The sequence below is a fragment of the Podarcis vaucheri genome (assembly GCF_965113315.1).
Source record: "Podarcis vaucheri genome assembly, chromosome: 16".
NCBI classification, from domain to species: domain Eukaryota; kingdom Metazoa; phylum Chordata; class Lepidosauria; order Squamata; family Lacertidae; genus Podarcis; species Podarcis vaucheri.
Window position 1 is genome coordinate 30,015,670 of NC_138754.1, and position 22,432 is coordinate 30,038,101.

The 22,432-nt window shown below is 48.8% G+C and overlaps 1 protein-coding gene and 1 long non-coding RNA gene across 13 annotated transcripts in view; one reads left to right on the forward strand and one right to left on the reverse strand.

Annotated features, from left to right (window-relative positions):
* HIC2 (HIC ZBTB transcriptional repressor 2) overlaps nucleotides 1-13,076 on the reverse strand; it is a 154,723-nt gene extending 141,647 nt beyond the window's left edge. For 4 of the 12 annotated variants that reach the window (XR_014214495.1, XM_082203260.1, XM_082203259.1 and 1 more), the window contains exon 1: nucleotides 12,859-13,075. The gene's annotated coding sequence lies outside the window, so the exon portion shown is untranslated. Of the gene's footprint in view, nucleotides 1-10,482; nucleotides 10,528-11,760; nucleotides 11,891-12,109; nucleotides 12,198-12,858 lie in introns of those variants that run through there. The other 8 variants (XM_082203253.1, XM_082203261.1, XM_082203256.1 and 5 more) reach the window with 4 other exon arrangements.
* The window catches only part of LOC309521226, a 274,985-nt gene that overhangs the window by 65,679 nt on the left and 186,874 nt on the right, over nucleotides 1-22,432 (forward strand). The window lies entirely within an intron of this gene.

Consider the following 22,432-nt stretch of genomic DNA (forward strand, 5'->3'; position numbering starts at 1 on the left):
AATCTCTGGTGACGGAGACATGGAGAGGGCAAAATTAAAGACAACAAAACAAAAAACCCTCTGCCCCATCCTTTATACATGCAACCTGCTCAGGCATTAAGGTAAAGGGACCCCTGACCATTAGGTCCAGTCGCGGACGACTCTGGGGTTGCGGCGCTCATCTCGCTTTATTGGCCGAGGGAGTCGTCGTACAGTTTCCGGGTCATGTGGCCAGCATGACTGAGCCGCTTCTGGCAAACCAGAGCAGCGCACGGAAATGCCGTTTACCTTCCCGCCAGAGTGGTACCTATTTATCTACTTGCACTGGTGTGCTTTCGAACTGCTAGGTTGGCAGGAGCAGGGACCGAGCAAAGGGAGCTCACCCCGTCGCGGGGATTCGAACCGCCAACCTTCTGATCGGCAAGTACTAGGCTCTGTGGTTTAACCCACAGTGCCACCCGCATCCCAATTTTGCTGTAGACCTTTACAAATGGAAGAGGCTGTTTTTAAAAAATGCATTGACACATTTGTCTTGTACACACCATACATGTAAAGCATGTGACTTCTCCCAAAGAATTCTGGGAGCTGTTGGCCATTGCAGTTCTGGGAGATTAGGTTTTTTTACCCCCAAAAAATGGTTTAAAATTGGGGCTCGTCTTATACACGGGTAGCGCTGAGGGGTGTTTTCTTAATTTGGAGTCCCCGAAAATAGGGGGCATCTTACACCCGAAAAAATACGGTGATTCCGATTGTGCAGATAAAATATATCAGATAGAACTCTACAGGATGTGGTATTAGTGTGTGAAAACAGCCCAGATCCAATGATCCCCAGGCATGCACCTCCAAATGGTGGAGATGTCAGGTGCCATCCTGGCACCCGGGAATCTTCACTTGGTCACAAGTGGTTAATAAAGGTAAAGGGACCCCTGACCATTAGGTCCAGTCATGGACGACTCTGGGGTTGCGGCAATCATCCCGCTTTACTGGCCGAGGGAGCCGGCGTACAGCTTCCGGGTCATGTGGCCAGCATGACTAAGCTGCTTCTGGCGAACCAGAGCAGCAAACAGAAATGCCGTTTACCTTCCCGCCAGAGTGGTACCTATTTATCTACTTGCACTTTGATGTGCGTTCGAACTGCTAGGTTGGCAGGAGCTGGAACCGAGCCAACTCTGGAAATTGTAGTTCTGTGCAGGGAATACAGGCTTCCTAACAACTCTCAGCCCCCTTAACAAACTACAATTCCCAGGATTTGTTGGGAGAAAGCCACGGCTGTACAAAGCGACAGGATTCCAATTTAAACACCGTGCAGGCGGGGGCTTCGATTTCAGAAGGGTCGTTTGCTTGCTGCTGTTGTTAAACAAAAGGGAGTCAGAAATGCTTGCGGGATCTCCTGCAAACCAGCCAGGGATCAACCAGCAGATCCAGATCTACAAGAACCAGCCCCAGGTTTTTTGCTGCCTGAAGCTGGCGGCAAGATTGTAACCCCACCCCACTGAAACCTAGCAATTGAATCTTATTTTCAGCAACAGCAACCTTTTTTAAAAAAAAATGCAGAATGATTTCTCCCTTTTAGAGCTGCACCTTCAGTACCACTGTTTTTCTGCTCTTTTAAATAGCACCACACTCCACTGCTCCAGGCTGGATTACTGCAATGCCCTCTATGTGGGGCTGCCCTTGAAGGCAATTCAGCTGGTCCAAACATGCAGATTACTGACTTGGGTTCCCTTCAGGTGTCATATTCCCTTGTTTGGAAGCAGATGCACTGGTTGCTATTGTTCATTCCCAGGCCCAATACACGGTGCTCACATTTAACACCCCCCCCCAAATGACTCAGGTGCCAAAGACCTGTAAGACTGCCTCTTTCCTTACAGACCCTGTTGGGGACCGACATCAGTGGAGGGTACCATCTTGGTTGTTCAATCACCCTCAGAAGCAGGGGGGGAGTGGCTTGGGAGAGGGCCTCCTCTGTGGTGGCCCCTAAATTATGGAACCGCCCCCATCAGAGGTGCACCTGAAACCTTCACCATACAGCTATCATTGAATGCTGAAGACACACCTCATTACACTTGAGTTGTGCATTTTTTAAGGACCCTCCCTTACTTCTGTAACTAAGTTACTCTTAAACTGATTTTAATATCGTGCTTTAATTGTTGTAACCCACCCTGGGACTTTGAAGCGAAGGGCAGTTAATTAATTGTAATGTTATTGTTATTATAGCTTTATTCAGGCATTCTCAGGTTGTGGTTTCTAACTACCAGCTTTTAAATGGACCTCCGGGCATCTTTTTGCATGTTTTACTTAGCTATAGGTACATGGCTGTATTGGCTTGCTCTTTTCTTTTCCTTTTTCTGAGCACAATTCAAAGTGTTGGTGCTGACCTTTAAAGCCCTAAACGGCCTCGGCCCAGTATACCTGAAGGAGCGCCTCCACCCCCATCGTTCTGCCCGGACACTGAGGTCCAGCGCCAAGGGCCTTCTGGCGGGTCCCTCGCTGCAAGAAGCCAAGTTACAGGGAACCAGGCAGAGGGTCTTCTCGGTAGTGGCACCCGCCCTGTGGAACGCCCTCCCACCAGATGTCAAAGAGAAGAACAACTACCAGACTCCTAGAAGACATCTGAAGCCCTGTTTAGGGAAGCTTTTAGTGATTAATAGATTGTTGTATTTTAATATTCTGTTGAAAGCCGCCCAGAGTGGCTGGGGAAGCCCAGCCAAATAGGCAGAGTATAAATAATAAATTATTATTTTTTGTAACTAGCCTGGTTAATTACGGTGGTGAAAAAGCAGCATACACAAGCGATTTAAAATAAATAAAGGGAGGCATTAACGTCGTCCTCTGCACCAAAGGGAAGCTTGGGGAATGCAGGAAGGACGGCACGACACCCGCAGAGCCTGCCACCTGAGGCATGGGTCTCATTCTGCCCAACAGTAGCACCGGTGCAGAGATCAATGGGCCACTTCGATGAGAAGTGACGACGGCTGCCAACTTGGACAGCTTCAAAGCAGTGTTAGAAATAGCCCAGGTGTGTTTTGCAACTGGTGTGTGTCCAATTATGACCATGTGGAGATCTCTGGAAGCCAGGTTGGCAACTGACGTCTCCATCTGACTGGCCCCTCCAGGTTTCTTAAGCAGGTAAGAAGAAGAGCTTATTTACTGCATTTAAATCCCACCTTTTTCTCCAAGAAGTACATGGTTCACACAGCCCTCCCTCAGTTAACCCCTACAGCGACCCTGTGAGGTGGGCTAAGAGGCTGTGACTGACTCCAGAATCACACAGCGAGAGCTTCATGACCGAGTGGGGATTTGAACCCTGATCCCAGGTCCGAGTCCAACACTAACCACTACACCAAACTGCCTTGATAGAGTTCTTCTGCTATGGGGCAGCTATATTAATTTAGTAGGTAAATGAGGAAAGCAAACTGTCACTGAGAGAAGGATCTGAAATATTCTCCTTGAAGCTTGGGTTTTATTCTGGATCATTTCATGTGTTGTAGACTGCTCTGAGATTTCTTTTTTAAAATGTAAAGTGGTAAAGAAATGAACTGAACAACAACAAAAATAAATTTCCTTGTTAAAAAATGGCACCTAGACGTTCTGTTGAGGGGTTAGACTGGATGATCCTTAGGGTCCCTTCTAACTCTACAATTCTATGATCTGGGAGTTTCTAATACTGCAAAAGAGGATTAGCCGAATTCATGGAATATTGCTAGCCGCAACAGCTATGACCTAAAGCAGGCACCCCCAAATTCGGCCCTCCAGCTGTTTTGGGACTACAACTCCCATCATCCCTAGCTAACAGGTCCAGTGATCAGGGATGATGGGAATCGTAGTCCCAAAACAGCTGGAGGGCCGCGTTTGGGGATGCCTGCCCTAAAGCCATGGCTGAATCCCAGCGGCTGCGAACCGTAAGGGATGAGAACGCTGTTGTACCCAGGGCCTGCTTGCAGGATTCCCAATATATCTTGCTGGGCTAGATGTATACTGCACCAAGGTAGGGCAGACCTGTTTGCTCCACCCACTTTTGACTATGGCCACACCCACCGCTGGCCCTTGCCCCCCCCCCCACGGGCAAGCAGTAATTACGGCCTTATCTGGCGCAACTCAGGAGCACAAACACAGAGAGAGACATTCTTTTGCTAATAAAAGTTAATCCTATAACAGGCTCTCTCTCTTTCTCTCCCTACCCCCTTCCCACAATGGTCTCAAAAAGGGGGCGCAGGGCTCAAGCAGCTGGGGTAGGGCTCTTGCAGGAAAACACGCATGCAGGCAGATGGTCAAGGCCCGGGAGTTTTTTTCCCCCAAGGGAGAATTGCAACACCAACAGAAATACAGAACGGAGGAGTGCGAAGAGCGCCCGTCCGCCACAAGGTGAAACAGAGAGAGGAATGTAGGAGACGCAGAACTCTGTCTTTATGTAGGAGAGCCGGGCTGAGGGAGGCAGATGGGCAAGGAGGAGGAATGGAAGTCTCAGGCAGCCCTTGCCGAAAAGAAGTTTTGTGTGGGGAGTTGCTAAGGCCAGGGGAGGCGAGAGGGGACCCACAGGCTGCTTGGAAGGTCAAAGCTTCATCCCCCCCCAGCATCTCTACCTGCAACGAGTGAGGGGACACCCTGTGACACCCTGGCCACTATCCAATGTCAGTGCTTCCATCAAATTCACCCGGAATGGCCAACAGTTTGGGAATTGTTCCAAACACATCGGGAGGACTCTTTATCCCCTAGGAATGAGAGATAAAGAATCCCTGACCGATGGCTACAGGGATCTCTTAAGCATATGAGGTGCCGGGGGTGCAAAGATCGCCTGGGGCCCGTCCCAGGCACACAGCAGGGCGGAGGCAGCCAGCTGCCTCAGCGTCTCGCTGGCTCCATCGCCCCCAAACTCGCGGCGCAGAGCTGCCCGCAGAAGAGCTCCGACCGATGGGCAGGCTCTTCCCCGGACTCAACTCTCGGGCCCCGGACTCTCGGCTTGGTGCCCCGGAGAGCCCGGCGCCCGGGTGCCCCACACCCCTAGCGCCTATGTGTAGGACGGCCCTGGACCCAACCTCTGTTTCACAAACTCCAATGAAGGAGCCTTTGCCACCTTCCATGGGAGTCCGCTCCACTGCCGAACAACTCCTACCGCCAGAAAGTTCTTCCTAACGTTTAGTCAGAATTCCCTCTCTTCCAATTTGAATCCATTGGTTCGGGTCCTACCATCCAGAGCAGGAGAAAACAAGCTTGCTCTTGTCTTCCATGTGACAGTCCTTCAGGTATTTGAAGATGGCTATCGTATCCCTTGCCCGGTCTCCCTCTTCCCTCCCCCCAGGCTGAACACACCCAATTCCCTCCACCGTTCCTCATAAGGCTTGATTTCCAGACCATCGGTCATCTTGGTTGCCCTCCTCTGCACACGTTCCAGCATGTCAATACCCATCTGAAACTGTGGTGTCCGGAAATGGCCACAACAGTAACTCCAGGTGTGTTAAGTTTGTGGTCTACTTCACTCCGCCTAAAAACAGGGACAGCAGTTACACTGGCCTCGCTTCACAAAGATTACCATGGACAAAATGTGCTCCGAATACTTCACAAGTGCTTAAAATAAAATAAAATGCTATGCTTTTTCTGAATGCATGTTTTGGGGAAGCAGAGATCTATTCAGTTAAGAAGGGAGATGGGGTGCAAATTCATAACATTCGGTACTTCCTCTCTGGTCTTTTCTCTCAATTTCCCATTCTTCTTCCCAAGACCAAGAGGGTGAGGCTGTTCTCAAGTACAGTGGTACCTCAGGTTAAGTACTTATCAGGTTAAGTACTTAATTCGTTCCGGAGGTCCGTTCTTAACCTGAAACTGTTCTTAACCTGAAGCACCACTTTAGCTAATGGGGCCTCCTGCTTCCGCCGCACTACTGGAGCACGATTTCTGTTCTTATCCTGAAGCAAAGTTCTTAACCTGAAGCACTTTTTCTGGGTTAGTAGAGTCTGTAACCTGAAGTGTATGTAACCTGAAGCGTATGTAACCCAAGGTACCACTGTACAGCATCAGCAGGACAAGGGAGGAAAAGCTGAACATTTCCACCACCCCAAGAAAAAAAATCATGGTCATCAGAATCAAACGTTTTTTAAAAACTCAAATGATACGACATCAATAATTCTTCCCAGGACCACCTTTGAGGTGCATCATTTTAAATGTCTCCCCTTCGTGCAGCAAGTGAGAACCTCTTCCTTCTTCCACCCCCCCCAAACAGGGAAAAATAAAATAAACCAAACCAGAACACCTGAATCAAACCCTCCCAACAAGTTGAGTTCCTAGTTCAAGACCTCCCCGATGCAAATATCATCCAAGTCCTCCTCAGGTCAAGAAAATATGAGGCCTAGGACAGGCCTGAGAGCAGTCATCTCAATAATGCAAAGCGGGGGGGAGGGGACCCCCCTCCACCCAGGGCGACTTCTGCTTCTCCAAACAGCTGACTGCAAGTGCACGGCTGGGCGCTGTTTATTAACAAAATGAGAAATCTGATATATGGAAAGAAAACACTGGGTGAGGATTAATCCTGGATTGCAGTTTGTAGCCAACTATGGGCCTCTGTCCAAATGCAGGCGAAGAAGCACGGGTGCTTATTCCACCTGTCACCGCAGGTACAGCTACCAAGGCGTGTGGTGGAGGGGGGGGCGGATTTCTCCCTCGCTTTTTAAAGTAATAATAAATTGACAGGACTTTTAAAGAGCCGAGTCTTGCTGGCCTCTGCTCATGTTCCTTTTCCTTCCTCTTTCTAACAGAGCCCAGCAGCGAGGAAAGAGGCCGCCGTGTCTCCTTCCAGGGGGGTGATCTAATACGTGGTTAATTCTCACAAGTTTAATGTGCCAAGATGCCCATTGTAAGCCACATCAAAAAGCATCCCAGAGATGCCACATCGGTTATAAGGTTCGATGAAGGGCGGCTTTCGCAGAGAAGACCGAATAGGTTCTGGAAACTGCTTGAAAGTTTGCAAGCACAGAGAAGAGAGAAGAAAAGGGGGGGGGGAGGGGAGCATGGAGGTACAGTGGTACCTCGGATTAAGAACTTAATTCGTTCCAGAGGTCCGTTCTTAACCTGAAACTGTTCTTAACCTGAGGTCCCGCTTTAGCTAACTGGGCCTCCCGCTGCTGCCGCGCAATTTCTGTTCTCATCCTGAAGCAAAGTTCTTAAGCCAAGGTAATACTTCCAGTTTAGCCGAGTTGGTAACGTGAAGCGTCTGTAACCTGAAGCATCTGTAACCAGAGGTACCACCATATAATAATGGTGCCCATTTCAAGACTTTCTTTACCACAGTAACTGGAGTACAATGACATGAAATATCTGCGTTATAGGACAAATTGTGGAATAGCAGACGTATCAGCTCACAGAACGAAAGTGGGCCTTCAAACCCACAGGGACAAAATTGGACCAGGCCTGAAGCCCACCTAGCACACCATCCTCTTCTCAAAGTGACCAATGGGAAGCCAGCAATCAGGACCCGGCTGCAGCAGCATCCCTCTCACTCACCTGAGATTCCCAGCCAACAGTATTCGGATGCACAAAGCAGAACAGAACCTTGGTCCTGTCTAATCCCCTTTTAAAGCCGTCTCAATTGGTGGCCATCACTGCCTCACGCCACAGCGAATTCCACCGGTTTAAACTACGGCCTGAGTGAAAGACTGGGTCTCTTTTGTTTGCCCAGAAAGCTCCCATCAGCCGCAGCATGCAAGGCCCAATGGTAGGGCATGATGGGAGTTGTAGTCTGGCAACATCTGGAGAGACATAGGTGTCCCTGCTCATGACGCTCAGGAAAGCTAACTAATAAACCGTGCAGGCAATTTGCTACCATTTTAGAATGCCGGTATCGGAAGAAGCCCGTGCAGGGGGGTCTAGGTCCAGTTAGGGCAGGATTTGGCCGCAGAAACTGCCACACAGGTATAAACAGCAGCCGCTTCCGATCAGTCTGCAGAGTCTCCTACATCCAAGTTGTGAAGACACAGTATCCAGTATTCTTCCGAAGCTTTTGGGGCCTGTGGGCACGTTTGCAAAACAGGGGGGATGTTGTGCAGAAAGCTCCACCAGATTGCAAAACCGCATGTGCTGTGCGTTAGAAGCGCTCACATGCTACGCTGCCCCCAAGAAGGCGGGCACTGGGCCAAATGCCACTATCTGCAAAAAATCTGCCTGGGTTGACTCAATCCATGCTTTCCTATTACAACACACTGGGCTTTATCAAAGCACCAAAAGGCAATCCTTAAACCTCTTTGAACAACCTGAGTGGTACCGACTGCCACTTTTCTCCTTTAGCCGAGTCAAGCCCTGGAAAGGGTTTTCCATACGATTTAAAAATTCCCCGCTTTTATAGCCAGACTTGGATTTCTCCGTAAGCAATTCAACAGCTGAGCCCTGTTAATTTTTTCGCCGCAGAGCCCAACGGAGGCGGCATGTCCAGCGATGCTGAAATGCAAGACCCCCCCTCCCCCCACTTCTTCAGACCCCATTGAGCTTAGACTGTCACAGCCTGCATAATGGCTGAATCACAAATGCAATGCGTTTCCGCCTCTCCCCCCCCCTTTTAAAAAAAAAAAAACTTTCCAAGACATCTGCTGCAGAGTTGTTGAAACCAACTCGCCCTAAGGGGTCTTAAGCTGCGAGGAAACCAGAAGCACTAGCCTTAAGAAAGCAGGAGATTCCTGATTAACACAACTTGCAAATTAAAGAGGCGAAGTCAGACCCGACTGTAGAAAAAGAAATGCACGTGGGTTTGCCTTACAATAAAAAATTAAAAAATAAAACTCTCTTCTGAAATGGCAAACCCCTACTAAAGAGATCTCCCATTAACATGCCAGGGCTTTCAAAGGAACCATCTGCCGGGGCAAAATTGGGATTTCATTTTGCAACAGCGAAAAGGAAAATACGTAAAGACCATCCATAGGATCAAATGTCTTATTTTTTCCCATGCCAGTGATCAGAACAATGCTGTTTGTGCGCTGCCCCCCCCTTAAGAAAACCGGTAATAGACCATTTCTGTTTTTTTAGAGAGTTTACCACCAGCTTCCTCAAATTGCCTCACCTTGCTGGCCTTTTTGTTTGTTTTCCAAAAAAAAAGCAAAAAAAAAAAACTTCAGCAGCATTGTAGGAAAATTTTTGGAACTGCAGCACCCAGGGTTAGCCGTAAATCCATTTCAGCTTTCCGCCCCCACCCATCTAAAACCCTGGCCAAACAATTACAGAGCACCCATCCACCTCCCAGGTCTGAGGCTTCCCTTATCACACAGTTGCTTCTGCTAAACTATCCAGGGCTGACAGACAGGACAGGAGCTTTATCACGTGATAGCTTAAAGCTTCAGGCATCTATATAACACACTTTTCAGGTATCGATAACAAGTTTCCCAGCCCGAGTCATTCAGCAAAGCAGCAGCAGCCTACACAAATTAAGAACTTGATGCTGTTACTTTTACCTAGGTGCTATTCTCTACGTGGAGTTCCTTTTAAAAAAGAGAGAACTAAAAATTTATTTGGATGTTTACGTCTTGGGAAGTTTGAAAAAGGCATGCAAGATCCAGATCTTTTTTAACACAGAGAAGTTGCTGCTTCTGGGTTTTTGTTTCTTTTTTAAGAAGTAGGTGCATGAACATCTGAAAAGGTGCGCTATCGCATAGGAAGCATGGCTTGCACCCCCCGTAAGGACTGTCAAGATTAAAAACTCGCCCTCTTTTTTGACGCACGTCACTTTTCCAAAACAGCATGACATGTATTTCATTGCACCAGTCCACTTAAGAGAATGCATTTCTGGTGCATGTGTGCGGAATGAATTTGGATCCCAATGGAACGAGAGATTTATGCCCTGGAGAGAACATATGAACAAATGTAAAGGGGTTTATTCTCAAATTTATTTTGGATCCCCAGTTGGTGGGATGACATGACGGAAGCAGGTGGTGGCACTGCTGGGATTTTTTTAAAAGAAACACTAACTTCTGCACCCACTTAATACCATCTGTAGATCCCAGTGAAATCAACTTGATTTAGGTTCAGGTATCTTAAAAATAAATAATTTATTTTTTTTTAAATGGATAACCACTATGTATTCTGTTTCCAAACTCTGAAGTTTCTTTAAAAAAAAAAAAAAAAGGAATTCAACCTAAGCACTGTTGCAATTCAAGACTGGTTAGAAAGCATCAAAGTAGCCACCAACAGTTATGGGAATAAGTCAATTTCCCCTCATGTCACTGACCGCATGTGGAATTGCAACAGCACAATCCTAAAGAGCCAATTATGACGCCTGATGAAAAGATGAAGTTTGGCTCTGGGGGGAAAAACAACCCAAATCTTTTGTTCGAAATAAGCAGTTTCTTTTCCTTTCCACCACTCATTATTCAAGCAACTATCTCCCCACTCTTAATGAAATTGTGTTTTATCTGCCGTAAAAAAACAACAAAAAACAAGAAATGCTTTGCAGTCAAAACAAGAGTTCTGTTTTTCCAAAGGGCTTCCCCCACCACCTTAACTTTCCCCCCCACTCCCCAACCCACCCACCTGCTTTCAAACCAACATCACCTTTTGCCACGCATCTCTCAGTGTACAAATTTTTAAGGCTGAATTCGCTATACAAAAAATGCACCCTTCCTTCCAATGTCCAAACACTATTCACAGAGTGGCCTAAGTGACACGACCGTCCCAGGAAACAAACATATTTTATTTCCTTTCAAGCGGGGAGGGGGGTATTATAAGATTTGTTTAATAGTTGGGGTTTTCTTTTCCAAAAATCTTAAGGGCAAAGTTCAAAACACCTCCCCAACCAATGGCACAACAGTCATCGTGAGTAAAATGGCTAAAAGAGAAGGACCCAGCTGGCATCTCTGATAAAGGAAAAAAACTGTAGTGTGTTGGAGGGGGTGGGAACTAAGGCGCAGGCACCCTCTTCTGCCCTCCCTGATGCACCCATGTCAACCTGGGAGAAATTAAAAACAGGAGGTCTTTGAGCTTCTTCCCTTCCGTAGGTTCACATTTAAAGGGTCCCTAAACCAAGATTCTCAGCAAGATCCAAATGGGCGACTTTCATTTGCAAATATCAGCCATCCAGTTAGAGAGGGAGAGAGCCTTTTTTCCATGCAGAGAGAAACACACATTTCATTCATCAATAGCATCAAAAGTGACTAAAACTCTGCACACACACACAGAGAAATGCCATTTCTCCACCAACAGCAAACTCAGGGAAAGCTTTCTGGTTGAAAATTCACAAACTTCGGGTTTCCCTTTTGCCGTTTGAAATACACATCATACATATATACTGAAGTCCTTACTTAAGACTATTCCTTAATTGTTTCTTTTTCCCGGGGTGGGTTGGGGGGAAGAAGAGAGGCTATTCAGTTCGGGGAGGGAAATGGGCAAGCTTGACTCCCGGGCAGCATGAAAGTAACGCATTGCTGAAACGTGTGCGCCTTTCAGAGAGAGTCTTCTTAAAGCAGCACATTTCAGAAAAAGGAAGAAGGAAAATCTATAGATTCCAGAAAGGGATTCGAGACTGCAAGGCTGGCAGCGGCGGCGGCGCTGCTGCGGGAACCCCAAGAGTCCGCCCGGGGAAGGCAAGCCTCCGGTTTCTAGTCCCTTTGAATTTCGCAGCAGCAGCAACAAAAGCCCCCAGATCTTAACAACGCCCCACAGCGCCTGTGTCTCTTTCGCTCTCAATGGAGATGGAGGGGAAAGGAAGGAGGGGGGGGAGAGGCGCAAGCGATGTGGCAAAAGTTCAAACGCAGCTTGAAAGAGGGGCTCGGCCCGAGGGGGAAGAAAGGGAGGTCGTGGGGATGGGGTCACCTTTCCGTCGCCATCGAGGGGGGCTCCGCGGATCGCTTCGGCGAGGAGACCGGAGGGGTGGAGGAAGGGTCCAGCCTGAGCCACGGCCATGCCACTCCGGGTCTCTCCAGCGCCCCCCTCCGCAAGCCTTTCCCCGAGCCTGCCGGGTCCCCCCCTCCAAACCAACCAACCAACCAACCAACCTCCCCCCACCCCGGTTGCAGGAGGAAAGGCTCGCTCCTGCCACAAACGCAAGCCTATGCAAAATGCAACGCCCCCCTGGCGCTCGCTTTTTCCATGTGCGCCCCCCCCCAACCCTCGCGCGCACACACACCCCCCTCTCTCAAAATAATTGCTTAGCTGCACCCACCTCCAAGAGTGGGAATCAATGAGGGGGGAGGGGAGAGCCGTCCATCAGGGGCCCCCACCCCTTCGCCCAGGGCTTGTCCAACGCGGAGGCAGCGGCGGCAGCTGCAGCAGCTTGGCTAATGCCCCCTTCCCTCCCTCCCTCCCTCCCTCCCTCTCTCTTCTACCCCGCCCCCTCCTCCTCCTCCTCCCCCTCCCCCCGGGAGGCATGGGCTCAGCCATAGGGCAGAGCAATGCAAAACACCCCACACACACACACAAAGAGGGGAGGAAGAGGAGAGAGAGGGAGCCAGGCAAAGTTTGCAAAGCGAGCGGCCACGGCGAGTTGCGAGGGCTCTCGTTTCCAATAGCGCACTTTGCAAAAATTAAAACGGAGGGGGGGGGAATAATGCATAAAAAAGAGGCACGTTAATATTCTATATATATATGTGTGTGTATGTATTGCACACGCCGGGGGTTCTGTTCTTGGGCTTGCACGCCGGCGGTGCAATTGAGGAGCCGCTGCAAAATGCCATCGCGGCTCTTCTCCGACGCGCGCTGCGCGGAGTCCGCGCGCCCTTCCTTTGTGTGGGCTCCCCGCGCGGACTTGGGGGGCGGGCTTTGCATGCAGCGCCAGGCAAACCCGGGCAACGGCGGCGGCGGTCCGGCCAGCGCCGCACACGTGTGCGCGCATCCGCACGGGCATGCATACACACCCCCTGCCGGGAGCGCGGCGGAGCCCCGGAGGAGTCCCCCGCTCGGGCGGCCGCTTACCTTTTCGCCGGCATGCTTGGGGCCGGGGGGTTTTCCCGGGAGGGTCCCCCGTCGCAGCCACCTCTTCCACCGCCTTCTCCGCCGCCGCCGCCGCCTCCTCGCTCCTCGCCTGTCCTCCCGGCTTATAGCAGCCCGTTCCTTATCTCACAGCCTTCCTCTCAGCGCCATCTTGTAAGCTGGTGACGTTGGGAGCCGCTCACCCCTGACCCACATTTGAATATAAGCCAAAATGGGCAAGGGAGGAGGGGGGGGAAAGGGAGAGAGAGAGAAGGGGAAGGGGTGTGCGCGGAGGGGAAACGTGGAATGGGGGGAAGGAAGGCGCAAGAGCCGCTGAAGGAGGAGAAAGGAACGAGCCTTTCCACGGCTCTTCCCCTTCTGCAACTTCGGGGGGTCAGCGTTTGCATTTGTTTATTGCTATCATTTTTGCTATTGGGGGGCGATGCGTCTTGCAAAAGCTGGAAGGGGCTGCGCGGGCAGGGGGAGGACCCCTCTCACCTTTTGAACGCGCCCAGAAACACGCACGCACACCCTCGCCGCCCGCTTCCCACCACACCCCCTTGCCAATTGCGCGCCGGCATCTGGAGAGCGGAGCGGAGTGCGCGGCTGGCCAAGCGGGCGCGCGTGTCCTCCCCGCGCGCGGAGGGAAAGTGGGGCTCCTCGGTCAGTCATTCATTCATTCGTTCCTTTTTAATTCGAACTCTCCCCTCGCCCCCAACTTCCCATATATTCTGCCTGTGGTAGATGGAATGCAAAAGGAAGGCGCGCCGTCGTTGCGCGAGCGAACCTTTTGGATCGTGCGGTTTTTTGGATGCAAGTTTTCTTTTGGGGAGGGTGGGCGTCTTGGAAGCACGCACACCCGTGTATAAGGGGTGGGGAAGCCCGATTGTGTTTATGCATCTTGGCAGATGTTGCGGGTCTGGGATATATTTGCACACCCGTGTAAATGCACGCGCAACGATTGGTTTTTGAAGCGCGCAAGTTCTGGAGGACAAGGAGGGCACGGTCCTGAAAGCACTAAAGGGCAGCGACGCTCCTGTGGATTATGGGGGCGGCGAGGGAGGGATGAGCTTCGTTTAAAGTTTTTCCGAGATAAGGAGCTCTTTTCTCCCCGTTTCCTGAGAGTGAACCAGCGCAGGGGAATTCTGTGCCTGTCTACTGGAAAGTAAATCCAGTGGCGGTTGCTTTCAGTGGAGGGGCTGGCCGCCTAAGCACGTTCAATCGCCTATGAAAAGCGAAGATGTGTTGGTCCATAAGGAAACTGGAAACTTCTAAAGCTACCAGCCTAATTCCACTTACTTGGGAGTGAGCCCCGTTGAATTCAGTGGGGCATGGCTCAGAGTAGACCTGGTGAGGGCTTTGCAGACAAACCTTGATCATCCAAAATGTCAAGCTGGCAAGTTCTCCAGAACTCTTTTGTGCTGAATCGGGAAGAAATACAGCTCCAAAGCCCTGCAGTTCAATAAAATTCACATTTTACTAAATTTCATCTACTGTTTGGTAGGATAGGGGAGTGCAGAGAAGTAACCTCTTTTGTGGAATGGCTGTGCTGGCTGGGTCTGGTGGAGTTTCCAGCTTCTGGAGAGAAAAAACTAGGTTGCTGCCATAGAACGTGCCATGTTTTGAGTCAACCATGCATAGGATTTGTGCCGCAGTTGTGGCAGAACCTTTCGGGGGGATCCCTTCACCAGATACATGAAGTACTGCCCTCGGTGGACAGAAACCTGCACAGGGGCTTTATCAAATTTACTAATAGGGAGCTAACTCATCCCGAGTGGGTATGTAACCAAAACCTCGTCTGTGCACGAGAGGGATGTTATTAGCAGATCTGGGGGAACCCCAAGATTTGCAGACTTACAGCAAACAGACACACCTTAATCGTAAGGGAGGGGCAACAAAGCACAGCTGAATGAGGAGTTGCATGGCCACTGAATACGGGGAGGGAGTGGCAGAAAAGCAGGGGAAGGGATGGAATGGAGTGTTCCTGAAAAGGGCATGCCTTCTTTCATATGGGGGTGGAAGGATCTGGCTATTTGTTGTTCTCTGTTCCTCAAACTTCTTCCTTCTCCCCTCCCCTCGGGGCAAGATGGTCCTTCAGGTAGAAGCATCAGTCACTGCCTGGTGGTACGAAGCCAAAACATAGACCAATATGCTACTGTCACGCTGCTGACCTACACCTGACTCCCAACCTGACAGATGCTTTACTAGCTGAATTTGCTCAGAAATACCGTATTTTTCGCTCTATAGGACGCACCTGACCATAGGACGCACCTTGTTTTAGAGGGGGAGAACCAGGGAAAAAAAATCTCCCCCTCTCAGCTCAGCGCCCCTTCAGCGAAGCGACAGGAGAAACGGAGCCCCTTCCATTTCTCCTCCTGCTTCGCTGAAGGGGCGCTGCACAGCTCTCCGTCTACTGCTGAAGCCAGGAGAGTCTTGCTCTCCTAGCTTCAGGAAAAGGAACCCGAAGTCTCTGGAGTGCAGCGGGACCTCCCGCTGCGCTCCAGAGGCTCCAGGCTTCAGTGAAAGCAACGCGAAGCCTCCGGAGCGCGGAGGGAGCGCTCCATCTGCGCTTCGGAGACTTCGTGTTGCTATCGCTGAAGCCAAGGAGCTTGCATTCGCTCCATAGGACGCACACACATTTCCCCTTAATTTTTGGAGGGGGAAAAGTGCATCCTATAGAGCAAAAAGTACGGTAGGTGTTGAGTTTAGTGGGACTTCTCTCCCCTTCCTGCAAGTGCACTTAGAGGAAGCAACATAGCCTAGCAGGTAGGGTGTCTGCTTTGAATGCCAAAGTTCCCAGGTTCACTCAGTGGCATCTCCCACTTGCTTGCCTGAAACCCTGGAGAGATGCTGCTCAGCGTAGACAACTGAGCTAGATGGACCGGTTTGTTCATCGCTGGTTTGCAAGGACGACATCTCACTGTTTTGTAGCCAATCACGTTTGTCTACGTGGTGACATCACTGAGGGCAAACAAGCAAGGGCAGTGGCTATCCCAAGGTGGACTGTCCCAAATACCTTGGAAACACATAGCAGCTGGGATGACATCATGACGCGATGCAGCCAATCAGATTTGGCAATGGGCCAACATCCCAGGTAGCAATGGTTAAGTTATTCAGGATGAAGCCCGTTTCTCCCAGACAGGTGAAAGCATTCAGAAGCAATTGCAGAAGGCCCTCTACAGGGTGGTATTTTTTCAACACCTCACCCCACTTTATCTCAGCTGTAGTTTTAATTGTTCTATTTCGCTGGTGCTTTCTTTTTTAAAGTATTTATAATTTGCAGCCTGCCTCCTCCTCCTTACTATGGCCTCTTAGAAGGGTTATAAATTTTTAGAAAATAGTAATGTCTGGCCAGCTCAGTTAACCTTGTCTGCCAGTAACTTTGCTTTGATTGTTAACTTAAGAGTTAAGAGTTCAAAGTTTTAGACTCAGAGGTCTCTCATTCCAACCCAAAGGGCTTGGCCAGACAAATAAAGATAAGAGAGACCCAGCAAAGTGTCAGAAGAGACCCGACCTTTCGTCTTCTCCCTGCTCACAAAAAGAGAAGGAGGCTCCAGATGTGGCAGCAATGGTCAGCAGAGCCTGTATTCACACAAACGTTTATTCCATTTCCTCTACGTTTCTCTAACTGTCCATCTCCATGTTATATTTGAGCATTCACACTTGGGACAAAAGCCACGTCCCGAAAACCAAGGGAATATAGTGCATGTTTTGTGCTTGCTTCTGAGTTACAGTGGTACCTCAGGTTACATACGCTTCAGGTTACATACACTTCAGGTTACAGACTTCGCTAAGCCAGAAATAGTGCTTCAGGTTAAGAACTTTGCTTCAGGATGAGAACAGAAATCGTGCTCCGGCGGAGCGGCGGCAGCAGCAGGAGGCCCCATTAGCTAAAGTGGTGCTTCAGGTTAAGAACAGTTTCAGGTTAAGAACGGACCTCTGGAACAAATTACCGTATTTTTTGCTCTGTAAGACTCACTTTTTCCCTCCTAAAAAGTAAGGGGAAATGTGTGTGTGTCTTATGGAGCGAATGCGGGTTGCACAGCTTTCACAGAAGCCAGAACAGCAAAAGGGATTGCTGCTTTCACTGCGCAGCGATCTCTCTTGCTGTTCTGGCTTCTGAGATTCAGAATTTTTTTTTCTTGTTTTCCTCCTTCAAAAACTAGGTGTGTCTTGTCGTCTAGTGTGTCTTATAGAGCGAAAAATACAGTGAGTACTTAACCCGAGGTACCACTGTATTTGATTCCAGGGGGCAGGGAGCAATTTGCAGCCCCCCGCAAGCCAAAAAAATGTGGAAGTAAAGTGACAAAATTTGGGCATACAGTTCTTTCCTGCTGTTATCTTGGAGGAATAGGAACCTGCATGTGTGGAAAGGCAGCGGGGGTCGAAAGGAAGTAGCAACATTGTCCAATGATTTCTGTTGTTGTGTCACAACACGGCCACTGATGTGAATGAAATTTAGCGCATCATGCTGGTATATCAGTCAAAAAGCCACAGCTCCATAATGCAACAGGCTCTGCAGTGTGAAAGGAATGTTAGGAAACGAGACAGAAGCAGTAACATTATAATAAAGAAAATGATTGCAATATTCCCCATATCTGGAGACATCCTGAGAGCACAAAAGGCAGGGAAATAATAGATAGGGATTGATCCAAGACATTTGCCCACATTCCCAGGGATTGCTGAATGAAAATTATTTTTTTTTAATTTTTTTTTATTAATTTTCAAACATAATAATTGTCATACATTCCACAAAATTTCTTCTCTTATACAATCTTTTTGGACTTCCATCAGCACCTCTGATGATCTTCCATTTTTATAATTTATTCTGCATTTCTTAAATTCATATTGCCTTAATTATCCTAACTAATGTTATCCTTTTCATTCAATAAAGCAATAATTCCCATTATTTACCTTACAAAACTTCTTGTAAACCTACAAATGTAATCTGGTCATCACAACTACTTTTCAAATAGTCTGTAAATTTACGCCAATCTTCTGTGAATCTCTGGTCCCGCCGGTTTCAAATTCTTCCCGTTAGTTTATCTTGTTCTGCATAGTCCATCAGTTTCATCCTCCAGTCTTCTTTCATCGGTAATTCTTCTTGCTTCCAATATTGTGCCAATAATATTCTTGCTGCCATCATTGCATATAGAAACAACTTAAAGTCACTTCTAATTATATCATCTCCAACAATGCCTAGTAAGAATGCTTCTGATTTTTTAATAAACGTATATTTCAACATTTTTTTCATCTCATTATATATCATTTCCCAGAAGTTTTTTACCTTTCAGTACTCTGTGCCAAGTGTGGCAAACTCGGCCCTCCAGATGTTTTAGGACTACAACTCCCATCATCCCTAGCTAACAGGACCAGTAGTGGTCGGGGATGATGGGATTTGTAGTTCCAAAACATCTGGAGGGCCGAGTTTGCCTATGCCTGCTCTTTGCTGTGTATAAATGCGAGAATCCGGCTCTGGCTGCGCGATACATGTAAAAGGACTGCTGTGCTACTTTAAACAGCCATGGCTGCCCCCAAAGCATCCTAGGAACTGTAATTCATTACAGTTGCTGAGAGTCGTTAGGGGAACCATTTTCAAAGAGCTCGGGAAGAGGGATTGATCGTTGTAAACCACTTGGGGAAGTTTGGGCCATGGTTGCGTTTTCTGTCCTAGGAAAGGCTTGGCCCTTTGAATTTCTGCCTGCCACACCACTGTTAAAAGAGCCCTTTTGTTCCCGTTCCCCCCCATCGTGGCAAATCCAAACCATGGAAAGAACACACATTTTGTGAGTTGCAAGCCAATTGTGTTACTTGAGCTCATTCCTCAATTGGTCTTAGGCAGGGAATACAGTGCATGGGCAGGAGGCGTGGAATATCAAATGGTGGTGTGTTTGTGTAACAAAAGAGCTTTAAGGTTTACAGCAGGGTTTTGCAAACTTGGGTCTCCAGCTGTTTCTGGACTACAACTCCCATCATCCCTGACTACTGTTACTGCTAGCTAGGGATTGTTGTTGTTGTTATCATTATTATTATTACAATTGTTGTTGTTGTTATTTATTGAATTTATATACTGCCCTAAACCTGGAGGTCTGAGGGCGGTTCACAGAACAAAATCAAAATATATAACCACAAAATATATAACCAAAATAAAAACAACAACCCAATAACACCCCCCCAAAAAAACTCCGCATTTTAAAAGGGCATGTTGTTGTTGTTTAGTCGTTTAGTCATGTCCGACTCTTCATGACCCCCTGGACAGAGCACGCCAGGCACTCCTGTCTTCCACTGCCTCCCGCAGTTTGGTCAAACTCATGCTGGTAGCTTCGAGAACACTGTCCAACCATCTCGTCCTCTGTCGTCCCCTTCTCCTTGTGCCCTCCATCTTTCCCAACATCCAGGTCTTTTCCAGGGAGTCTTCTCATGAGGTGGCCAAAGTATTGGAGCCTCAGCTTCACGATCTGTCCTTCCAGTGAGCACTCAGGGCTGATTTCCTTCAGAATGGAGAGGTTTGATCTTCTTGAGGTCCATGGGACTCTCAAGAGTCTCCTCCAGCACCAGAATTCAAAAGCATCAATTCAAATCAACCTAAGGCCTGGTTAAAAAGGAACATTTTTGCCTGGCGCCTAAAGGTGTATAATGATGGCGCCAGGCGAACTTTCCTGGGGAGAGCATTCCACAGACAGGGAGCCACTGCAAAGAAGGCCCTGCTCTTGTGTTGCCAGCCTCCAGACCTCTCGAGGAGGCACAGGAAGAAGGGCCTTGGAAGATGATCTCAATATCTCTAGACAATTCGACAATAAATGAACACTTCCGACGTGGGTTGCCATGCGTCCGGGTTTTCCCAGACATTTAAAACCAATTTTACAAAATTCTCCCCGGACTCAATTTTGGACAGGCGAATCCCAGCTAAGTCTGGGAAATTCCGGACCTATGGCAGCCCTAATGCATGCTGTGGATGCGACATTTAAAATGCCAGTTAGAAAAAAAGATGTTAACAAGCTCCCTGGTGCAGCAGGAGACCTTTGCATGCGTAAGAGTTGGCAGCTAAGTCTCAGCTGGCCTCATGTCAGACACTTCACTGGACTTTGCTGCAAGATTTGGGTTCTCAGTACACATGAGCTTCTTGCAGATTTTCTTTTTTATTCTTATTATTTGGGCCAGTCCGAGCAGCTCGAGATTGCGAGTTGAAAGTCCAATTCCCTGCCTGCCCTGCCAAGGCATCACAGATCTCGAAAAATCACCGATCCCAGCGATAGCGTCTTGACAAAGGGAAGTGTGATTTATCGGAGTCGAGGCTGCCAACAGTTTGCCAGTTTGGTGCCCGGGTAGAATTTAATTTCAGGAACGCCTCTCTCGGCACTTTGAGAATTGCAAGGATTCCGAAGTTGCTCCCCGGCCAAGACAGCCTAAAGCTAAGGAAGGAATGGAATTTATCCCAGAAGAGCTATAAAAAGAGAGAGAGAGAGAGCGCTGGCACAAGCCGTGTGTGTGTGTGTGCATATGCAAGCACTTCCTTCAATTGCAGCTCTAATAAGGTCCCAAAGGGCTGCTGCAGTTGTCCAGCGATGCAGTAATAGACCCAGGAAGCGTGGGCAAGCTTGATCAGCTCAAAAAGTTAGCCAGATTAGGGTGGCCGAGCCATGTAATTACAAACAGATGACCCACTCTGGTGGAACCCCGCTGCAACGAACAAACTTGCAGCAAGCCCTTTGCAGTACGATTAAAGCGAATTCTCCAGTATTTGTCCTAGCTGTGGCATCTCTCTTCCAAGTCTGAGCCACACAGTCATGGTTTCTGCTACATTTTTCATAGGGATGCCTTAAGCAGAGCTTGTCCCACCCGAGCTGGCAGCTGCTCTCCAGGCTTCTGGGGAGAGAGTCTGCCACCCATCTCTGCACCAGTTCTCTTAATGCAGAGGTACTTTCTGGACAAAGGAATGAGGGTGGCTCCCGTTGTTCGGTCCCTGCTCCTGCCCACCTAGCAGTTCGAAAGCACGCCAGCGCAAGTAGATAACTAAGTACCACTGCAGCGGGAAGGTAAATAGCGTTTCCATGCGCTCTGGTTTCACCAGAAGCGGCTTAGCCATGCTGGCCACATGACCCAGAGGCTGTACACCCCCGGCCAATAAAGCAAGATGAGCGCCGCAACCCCAGAGTCGTCCGCGACTGGACCTAACGGTCAGGGGTCCCTTTACCTTACTCCACACATGTACCCATTTTACAGATGGAAAAAGAGGGTCTTTGGGTCCAGTTCTGGGCTGGGCATCTTAAGAAGGACAGGGGCAAACTGGAGCCTATCCAGAGGAAGGCATTTAGGCTAGTAAGGGTTCGGAAAACCAGGTTCCTATGAAGAATCGTCAAAAGTCAGGCAAAAATGTTCCTCTACAACCAGACCTTTCACCTTTTATCTGTGGCCTTTTAGAAGCAGTGGGATGTTTGTAATGTAGTTCTCTTTCCTCCTGGGTTTAATGCATCTATAGAGTGCTTATTGTCTGCTTGATTGCTTGTACGTCGCTCTGGGTCGCCCAGGATAAAGCAATTGCCAAATTAAATAAATAATAAATAAAATAACTTCCCAACAGGCTGGGCCTCTGAGGACCAACCCATATTATGGCATCCATCGAGAGCCGTTCCTGAAACTCGGAGCGATTGAAAACTCAAGGACGAATCAGGCCGGCGGGTGAACAATACGGTTCACAGGCACCACAAGGCTGCGGTTTTAGCCATCTTCTGTATTGAACAGTCATCGTAGCCAAAAGCGCACCATTTCACACCGTGTAATGCAGGGTGACAACAGAGCAAAAGACAAAAGGGTTCAAGGGTTGACGATTCTTCAGCTGCAGATAGAGGCCTGGTTATGGGGCTTGGAAGGAGTTCAACCATTTTACTTGATGGTATTTGGGGAGCCTTTGCTTTCCGAGATCTACCAATGGTTACATTTTTTTTAGCCTCCATTCCTGCCCTCCCCATTGTTAAAACACAAAAGGGCACCCTCACGAGACCTAGTTAATTGGGGGGAAAGCCACCAGTCAACTGCTGGCGCGCACACAACACAGATTACTGTACAAAGGAAACAAAAATTGACCTGAGTAAAATGCAATCTGCATTATTATTATTATTATTATTATTATTATTATTACCCGGCCCATCTGGCTGGGTTTCCCCAGCCACTCTGGGCAGCTTCCAACAAAATATTAAAATAGTCTATTAAACATTAAAAGCTTCCCTAAACAGGGCTGCCTTCAGATGCCTTCTAAAAGTCTGGTAGTTGTTCTTCTCTTTGACATCTGGTGGGAGGGCCTTCCAGAGGGCGGGTGCCACTACCGAGAAGGCCCTCTGCCTGGTTCCCTGTAACTTGGCTTCTCACAGCGAGGGAACCACCAGAAGGCCCTCGGCGCTGGACCTCAGTGTCCAGGCAAAACGATGGGGGTGGAGACGCTCCTTCAGGTATACTGGGCCGAGGCCCTTTAGGGTTTTAAACACTTTGAATTGTGCTCGGAAGCGTAATGGGAGCCAATGTAGGTCTTTCAAGATCGGTGTTATGTGGTCTCGGCAGCCACTCCCAGTCACCAGTCTAG